General features: G+C 32.2%; 1 protein-coding gene across 1 annotated transcript in view; it reads left to right on the plus strand.

Moving 5' to 3' along the window:
- The window catches only part of mim (missing-in-metastasis), a 282,563-nt gene that overhangs the window by 160,297 nt on the left and 112,992 nt on the right, over positions 1-9,274 (plus strand). The window lies entirely within an intron of this gene.

Below are 9,274 nucleotides of genomic sequence, written 5' to 3' on the forward strand. Positions count from 1 at the left end.
ACATTGATGCTCCGATTGTAAATTACCAAGAACTTGTACTAATGTTTTTATAATTTCATCTTCAAATGTAATAGGGGAAATACCGTAGATTTTAATTGCGATCTTCTTCTTTTGGCTTTCGTGCTAGGTGAAGCAGTTGCGGTTCAAGCTTGTCGTCCTCTACTTCTCTCTCTCTCTCTCTCTTTCGCTGAAATGTTTACAAATTAACGATTTACAGAATTAAAAGAATTTTTATTTCGTTAAGTGAAAAGCAGTTGAAATGATGAACCTGCTTTGATTTTTTCAAAATCGCTCGGCATATTTCTCTCCCCTAGACACTGCATGCACCTATTCAGAGGCCATTCTGTAAGGGCACTCACTTGATTTGTTCATCTCAATGCTTAACAATTTCAGAATCTTGAGCCATTCGAAAAGCTCAGAATAACACATATGTCCATAGCGTAATCTCTATTTCGCATTGGCCAAAGTACTTTGGGATATTTTAGATATGCGTTACCTATATCCACGTATCCTGCGACGTTCCTTTATAGGTAGGCTGAAACTTTTCAAACTGGACTTCAGATAGGCAACTGATCAGACGTATATATAATCAAACAAAGAAAATAGAAGATATTTTGCAAGCAACTGCGCTTTTATAGAGACGGGAAGAAAAAAACTGGTTCGTCCCAAAGATTATGCCTAATTGGTTTAGGTCGACTTGCATGTTTACTGTTCTAATTCACAGTAGGTTTTTTACAAGGTAAACAAACACTAAGGTTGTGGGTATGTTTTTAAAATCTCTCGTACGATAAAGAACAATGTCTCTTTTTAAACAGCTAACCTGAAAAGTATGTATTTTCGATTAAACTTATTCACTTTTGCAAAGCATAATGTAAGACTAATACTGGTGACAGACGGTCGACCTTAAAAGATCGCGATTTTTAAGTACGCGAAATTATTCAGCCCTGCGTCGATTACATGTCAAATACCGAGGAGGTCTTGTTGTTTAGCAAAAATATATTTAACTTCATTAGTTTAAGTGAAGTATATTTGATAGTTTGTATTTTTTCTTTTATTTGTTTGACCTATTTGAGTATAATTGATTTTAAATCGTAAACGTTGTTTGTGTTATAATATTTGAACAGTATCTGAAAAAATGTATAAGCTAATTGTTTCAAACTTGCAGACAGACCACTCAATAACTTTACTATGTTTTTAATAACAAAAGCAAGTGAAAGTTTACTAATAAAAGTGTAATTACATGTACTTGTAAGTAATGATACAAATCAACGCGACAGATAAAGTGATTGATTTATTCAAATAAAAATTAAAGCAGAAGTAGTTTTATATATTTATGTATATATATATTTATATAAATGTATATATATATATATATATGTATATATATATATGTATATGTATATGTATGTATATATAAATACACCTATCCCCCGATTTACACGGTACTTGTTTTACACCTTTTCACTTTTACACGGTTTTCCAAAAAATTTTTTTTTTCGTTTTAATAACCGATTTTGTTATCATCTCTCATAATGTAAATATTTCTGCTTCAAACCTCTTATCGGCACAAATAACTTGGAGCAATGAAAGTGAATTCAAACCTTCGATTGCGAAAAAAAGAATGAGAGTAATTTATTCTTTGTTCTTTTGTTTAATGTATATTGTAATTAAATATGAAAAAAAAACAGTTTTTCCGTAATATATTAAATATTTTTACTTGTCAATGCATTTTATTTTTATTTCTGTGTACATCTAAAATTATTGAAAAAAATCGGCAACTGTTAAATAGCAAAATCATGCATTTTCTGCGAGTTTTTCGAATTACACGGTCTTGACTTGAAAATTTTTAATTTTCGATTTACACGTTTTCCTCAGGAGCGCACCTACCGTGTAATCGGTGTATATAGATTGAGCGAGACAAACGAACAGTTATATATATGTATATAGTTCTTCGTTTCTGTCGCTAAACTCGAGAATCATCTGTTTGTTTGTTTTAGCAATAGACGCCCACTGTAAGGCACCGCCCTCTCCCTCAGATATCTATGGAAGAGGTACCATCGCCATGCTTGAGAGAGGCGTATAGGTGATCGTAGCATTATATTATGATATCCTACATCTATATACCTATACATTATCTAGAATCGCTGGACCGATTTAATACAATATAATAATAATAATGAATACAAAATGTTCTTAACGTTTGATGTGTTTTGTTTTGTTCTTTTAAGAAATATAAATACATTTAAAAAACTTTTAAGTTAAACGGTTTTTTGATACCCATATTGTGGTGGTTGTGGAAAAATATGTACCTAGTCCGCTATATTGGAACGGCGTCCATCTTGAATTTTAAATTTTGACATAATCATTGTGTTTTACTAGTGTAGCCCTTTCATTTGATACCCATATTGAAGGGGTTAACGAAAAGCATGTTATCCGCCATTTTGTATCGGCGGCCATCTTAGATTTATATTGTTATTGATTTTATTATATTGTTTTGTCATCTAAATTAAATGTGTGTACCAAATTTCAGATCAATTTGACAAAGGGAAGGTGCTTAAATTTCAATTTCTAATTTTAACCCAAATAAATAAATAAATAAATTCCGTACGGGTCGAACTAAATAGAACCGTTTAAAAATATTGTTTCTTGGTCGTTAAATGTTTATAGGTGCGTTCATATATTTGTCTATTTCATAACTGTGGTATGAGCTCCGATCTCTTTGGTATGTTTTGTTGCAATACAAAATAGTGTACATTAAAGTCAACGAGATATAACAAAATTTAAAGACGCCACATGTACAGTCTCTTCGGATCCGTAAACAATATCGTGCTCGCTGCAAACTTTTTTGTCAAACGTGCGATCCGAGACGAGTGACGCACGTACTTGTGATATTAAAGAACGCGTGCAACAAGTACGCATACTTACTCGAACGTCTGCAAGCCACGTTATAACGAAGATGTCATTACAAAATAGTACATAGGATGTTATGCTATCAACAGGCTAAACACTATAATTGGTTTATGCGGTTTGTCCTATTGCATGTTTGTTATCTACATACGTATAAACATGTTTACACATGTGTTTTTTATAGGGGACTCTTTTTTTATGGACTGTAATATCTCTAATGACGATTTGTTTTTCAATACAATAATTAATATTGTTACTATAATATGATATAATTATTACAGTTTTATTCATTATTATTAATATTCTTGTTTATTTTAAAAAGAGGCCCTATCTCCTTCAATTAGAGCAGTGATTCCCAAAGTGATCTATATCGTCCCCTAGGGGTCTATGACAACCTGCAAGGTGTCGACGTCAGCGAAAAAAGATTTGGCGGTCCATGAAATGAAAATGGGGGTCCACGATAGTGGATCTCAACACATACACTGATAGTACCTATTGACTTCCATCATACTATCTTATAATAACAAAACATTTACATTATTTATAAAAGTACCTATTAAGTAAAAAAATTATTATGAAATTAACATGTGTTTTTACTTTAAGTTTTTAACACTAAACTTAACTACAGTTAGAAATTTACAGGAAATCAATATCAGGTAATTAGGGGTTCTACCCAACACGGAAAAACATGGCAAGGAGTCTACGACACAAAAAAGTTTGGAGAAATCTGAATTAGAGTAAAACATTAAAGTGAGATATGAAGTTAGTATTTATCGAGCGTTGAATTCTTAACAAAGTAAATATTGTCTGAATTATTTTATGAGATGTATGTGGCAAGCTAAGAATAACTCGCGACGTTACATTACCGGTTCATAAAACGGATAAGTCACAAACTGGTTTGCAGTTGGCGATTTTCGATGGAAGAAATTTTAATTCTATTAAAAGTTTTATACATAGATACTTCGTTGTCCAGATGGGCAACCTACGCTTCATCAGCAGCTAAGTCGGAATTACTGATCTATGTAAACTTTTCACTTCTGTTAAGAAGATACAGGAAGATTTGTTGTATCAATTTTATTTTTGCTGACACTATATAGTACGCCCTATCCAAAAATCATTGATCTCAGAAATATTATATAAAGTAATGATAACACACCAAGAAAAGCGATGCCTTAATACGAATTGCTGCATATTTAAATTAACTATTGCTCACTATTTGTCAGTTCAGACTATACGGCCAGAAGGTATGATCCTGACACATTTCAATAGAAAAAATACATTATTGAAAAATATTTCAGAATGATCGATTAAAACACATTGATTGTAAATAGGTGTAAAAGGCTTTTCGCTGACGAATGAGCAATACATTCACGCCTTTGATGTTGTTACATTTATAATCGATCATCCTGTATATGGTAACGGTATTAAGCATATTTTTGGTGCTTTTTATTATTCCAAGTTACAAAATGTACAAGTACAATGGCGGACTTAACGCCATAGACGTTCTCTACCAGTCTACCATAGGGCAGAGGGGAAATAATCGAGACAAATGCTTAAACTATAATAAAATAGAACATACCTACTAATGATACAATAGCAATACTTACATACCTACCTCGTATAGATATTTATATACAATACATAATATATATATATATATATATATATATATATATATATATATATATGTAAATATATGTACTTCGTGTAGATAAATATAAATAATAATAACTACTGTTGTATAGATTCTGCTAATTTCTGACGCATATGTTCCCGAAGTTTCCTTTTGAAACTGTAACGGCTTTTGGCCATCCTGACTTCCAAAGGCAGCTTATTCAATAGAAGAATAGATTTAACAAAAAAAGAAGAGTGAATAAAGTCAGTCAGGAGAGGAGAACAATGAAGGAGACGATTATTTGTAGAACGCGGGGCGCGTATATATTGAGCACTTAAGTAATCGAAATGAGTTTTTAAATAAGAAGGCGAAGTAGGAGTAAAAAGGATAGAAAATGAAGTAGTCAGTGCTCTCGTCTCTCGTCGTTGTCTAATCGGTAACCATTTGAGTTGCTCTCGATAAGAAGACACATGATCAAACTTGCGAAGATTAAAAACGATTCGAATGCAATTATTGAGAAGGCCGTAATTAGTTTATATTTTGATTTTCTTCTAATTTATAGTTTACATAAAACTTATGTAATCTGTATAGACTACAAATATGTCATTGGCAGGATTTAACAACTCTTGACGTATTTTGTGTACCATTACGTATAGAATTTCCTTCCAATTGCACTCTTCAGGCATTCTTCTCATGACGCATCAACAAAACCAATCTTTTAAACCGAATGTTCACATTACTATTACTTTTTTTTATAGGTTGGCTGTATGTATTTACTTGGCGTACTGTTGCATAATATTCTTACCAACGAAATTTAAAAAAAAATCTATTTTTCCCTTCATCTAGACCCTAAAGCAAACACAGTAATATTAAAAAAAATCACTTTCGTAAATCAGGCTACTAAGGGTTAAATGATCTAAAGTGAGTAATAATCATAATGAAGTTCACTGACGTATCTCAAAGAATTGATCGTCTGGAGGTGGCGGGGCATATCGCTGGTCTAATCGATGGCCGTTGGAGCCGAAAGGTTCTCGAGTGGCGATCACGAGCCGGTAGATCCGGCGTGAGGAGGTCCCCCCTCTGGTCTAGTCAAGGTCGCGGGAAGTCTGTAGACGCGGAATCGGTCATCGTGACGATCTTTGGGAAAAACCAGAGCCAGGAAGAAAAATAATATAATACGCAGGGTTAACATTTATTTTAAATATTTAATGGAATCAGGCGTTACCTGGAGGGGTGAAACACGTGTTGAGTGATTTGACGGTGGCAGTTGTATAGTTCGCATTATTTGCCGCATGCGCATTTGTCAGCGGGATGGCGGGCGGTGCACTTTGTTGCACGACTACCACTGCATGTGCGAAAATGGCTAAATATTGATCCTTTTCTTATTTATATTAAAACCAAATAGGTTATATACATGTTGGCATTGCAAGGCTTTTACAGCTCATGATGTACACGGCACGAACCAGAAATGTACTCAAATGTAAATTTAGATGACCTAAACCTTTGTTCCTTATATTACGTAGATCTATACGTATATTACTTTTTTATCTAAAACAAGTTACGTTTATATTTGTTGCATGAAACCTGTTCGCATTTAAACACACGCCACTGATATTTTGGTGTTCTGGCGTCAGGCCTTTTGTTATCATAGTGAAGCTATTTGAACGACTAACTGATCGACTAAGTAAATATAAATACAGCACGACAGACAAATGATGTTGTTGATGTTTTATAGCAGAAAATGTTTAAAGGTGTGAATGGACAAAAAAAAAGACTCCTATATCTATTTTCAATTACTCTGTATAATATTATCACTCTGAAACTATTGGAATGTCACAGGCCAATATCTTCTGGAAGTATAAAGTCTACAGGGATAGATAGTAAACAATAATTAAATTTAATATGTAGTAATCCGTTTTATAAAAACATATTTACTTAGTATATTATAATTTTATTGACTTTTCGACAGTGTGTACCATACATAAATTGAAAGATAGAGCTATATACAACCTTTTATAGCTTTTACATCTATAACCATTTAGCCATGTATTATCTTTTTTATCATACATATGCCGGTAATGCAATGATTTATATTAATACTGAGATATTTAAATTTAGATTTAATGTCAAGCGTAATGATAAACATGTAATAGTAATAAAAGAATAATACATTGTTTATAATAAACATGTAAATGACGTGGTATCAAAAGGAAAACATGGTCGTAACTAATTAAAAATATTTTGTAGTTAAATGCTAAGTTAAATTATTCTCCAATTATCATACTAACTTACCTTTATGTTGTAAACGGTATATTAATTTGTATAAAATAAATTCTCAATTTTTTTTGTAATTGAATATTCTTAAATTATTAGCTTTAATAAAAAATTTATATTTCGATCAAACAGTGGATAAGTTAACGCTAACTTTTATGCTTCTCGTACTTCCTAAGCAAGAAAAGGACCAATATTTAGCCACTTCCGCACATGCAGTAGTAGTCGTGCAACAAAGTGCACCGTCCGCCAGCCCACTGGTAAATGCGCATGCGGTTAACAATGTGAATTACATAACTGCCACCGTTAAATCACTCAACACGTGTTTCACCCCTCCACGAGGCATCTTCAGGAGTTATGTTACACCGATTAGTGCCCAACACAGAATGATCGGCATCGGCATTGTTTGCCGCAAGTTCTGGCAAAACAAAGTGTTCAATGACAAAGTAAATAATATTTAATTTTATTATATAGCAATCCTGTTTTGTACTATATTATCATTAGGTTATTTATTATTTCTGTGATGATTAATATTAGATAGGGTTTACTATATATTATTTGACATTAAACGAGTTATGTATTGACCCATCTAAAATAACCAATCACCCTGTATGGATATTAATGTCTTGCATTACAAAAGTGATCAAATAAAGAAACAAAACGCAAAAAATCATAAGCATGACACACAATAATTCAGACAATGTCTCAAATATATCTGAATCAGGTTTTATAACCTAGGATTTTTGGTTCAAAATTACTCGGTACGAGGTCATTTACATTACTACATTAAAACTACATTATACAGAAAAAATCAAGATAAGGTCATATGTTCATTGAACTAAATATACATTTATTTAAGTGGTTGCAGCTCAGGCTAATGGGATCAGGCATTTATTTTATTTATTTATTTTTAAATATACAATATTTTTATAAGTAGCATAAACCTAATACGATGTCTGTCTATTAATATATTTAAGTTTTTTTTTATCTAATAAGGATACATAAAAGGTTACTAATTGTTTAAAATTTCCTACTAATCATTGCTGCGTTGAATAGTGCTTTATTGTGTTCCCTGTACGATCGTAAATTCTTTGTCATGAAATACATTTTAATATTCTGTATTGTCGAATTATTTGCAAGTTTTTACGATGACCGTTAGAATTATAATTAATGACGATGTACAATGCACATGTGTCCGAATATTTATTTAATAAACAAAAGTTTTTACCTAAATGTTATATGTCTTTTAATTACTGCTCTCAGCAGAAATAAGGAGGTCCGGAGAAGAATTAAGGAGATCAATTTAGTTCCAAAAAAGGTTGATCTGAAGGTTCTGTGGACAGGTTATATCGTTCTTGCATTCGATGCTTGTTACTACTTAATAATAAGTTTGTCGAATGCCGACCACATGCTCTTAGATGCGGTTTGAATAGGCCTCCTCACGCAGCGGTAGATTGGTCATTGGGCGCCTTCGGCTGCCATAATATTGTTGATACTGTTATGATTCAAGTATGGTATTTTAATTACTGCCATAAATTCCAATTTGCTTTATATATATCAGATTAAAAATTTCAGATGTTACAAACCATTTTGTTTCTAACGATTGTCACGCTTATATGAATTTCGGATAGTTTTTTTTTTAAAAAGTCATCGAAATACTCAAAAAATGATTACCGTATAATGCGTGGGTAAAAAGCGTGGGAAAACTTGTATTTGTCATACATTGGAAATTCCATATTTTATAAATATTCACTAACGCATTTTGAGTAAAGTATATGTATTAAAATTTTTTAGTTTTAGAAAAGATATCGATCGTAGTGAAAATAAAATTAATTCAAACATACTTTCATTGTCATCGAAGACGGTTTCAAGTATACAGGAATAAATCACCACGTCATCATCAGCATTATTATATCAGCCGATGGATCAACTATGCGTCTTGCGCTACTCGTATCCAGCGACATTAAATATATCGTCGGTCCATATAGTTGTATTATTACTATTATTTCAGAAAGAGCTCATTATTATTAATGTCAAAAGCAACCGATGCGAGTTTCAGCAATAAGTATACTGGAATAATAATGTTAAATGCGTAATAAATGTTCCAGCAGAGGTCTACTCGTGGGGTCACTTACACCTGATATTTGAACCTTGGCAGTGTCTGATCTAATAATTTATGTTTAATAAGTGAAAGGTGACAGGATATATAGGAATGCTCCTAGCTTAGTTTCTAAAAACTTGGTCTTGGCTAAGAGCTCATCTGTAAATGTTAATAAAGCAATAGTGACATTGCATCAAAAATAATTATGTTAAAATCTCAAAGACGTCAAGCTGTGGCTTGGCTAGAAAATCTTATATTTTTGACGTCAACTAATTAATATTAGGTGAATATAAACCGAAAACAAACTTTGATATAGTTATGTGCCTTAGTCAAGTTACGGAAGTAAACAATAAATGTACTTTATTATTTATAAAATTATT

The sequence above is a fragment of the Battus philenor genome, unplaced genomic scaffold, assembly GCF_028537555.1.
Source record: "Battus philenor isolate CCGP_79_NKW_IND1 unplaced genomic scaffold, ilBatPhil1.0.hap1 SCAF_24, whole genome shotgun sequence".
Classification (NCBI taxonomy): domain Eukaryota; kingdom Metazoa; phylum Arthropoda; class Insecta; order Lepidoptera; family Papilionidae; genus Battus; species Battus philenor.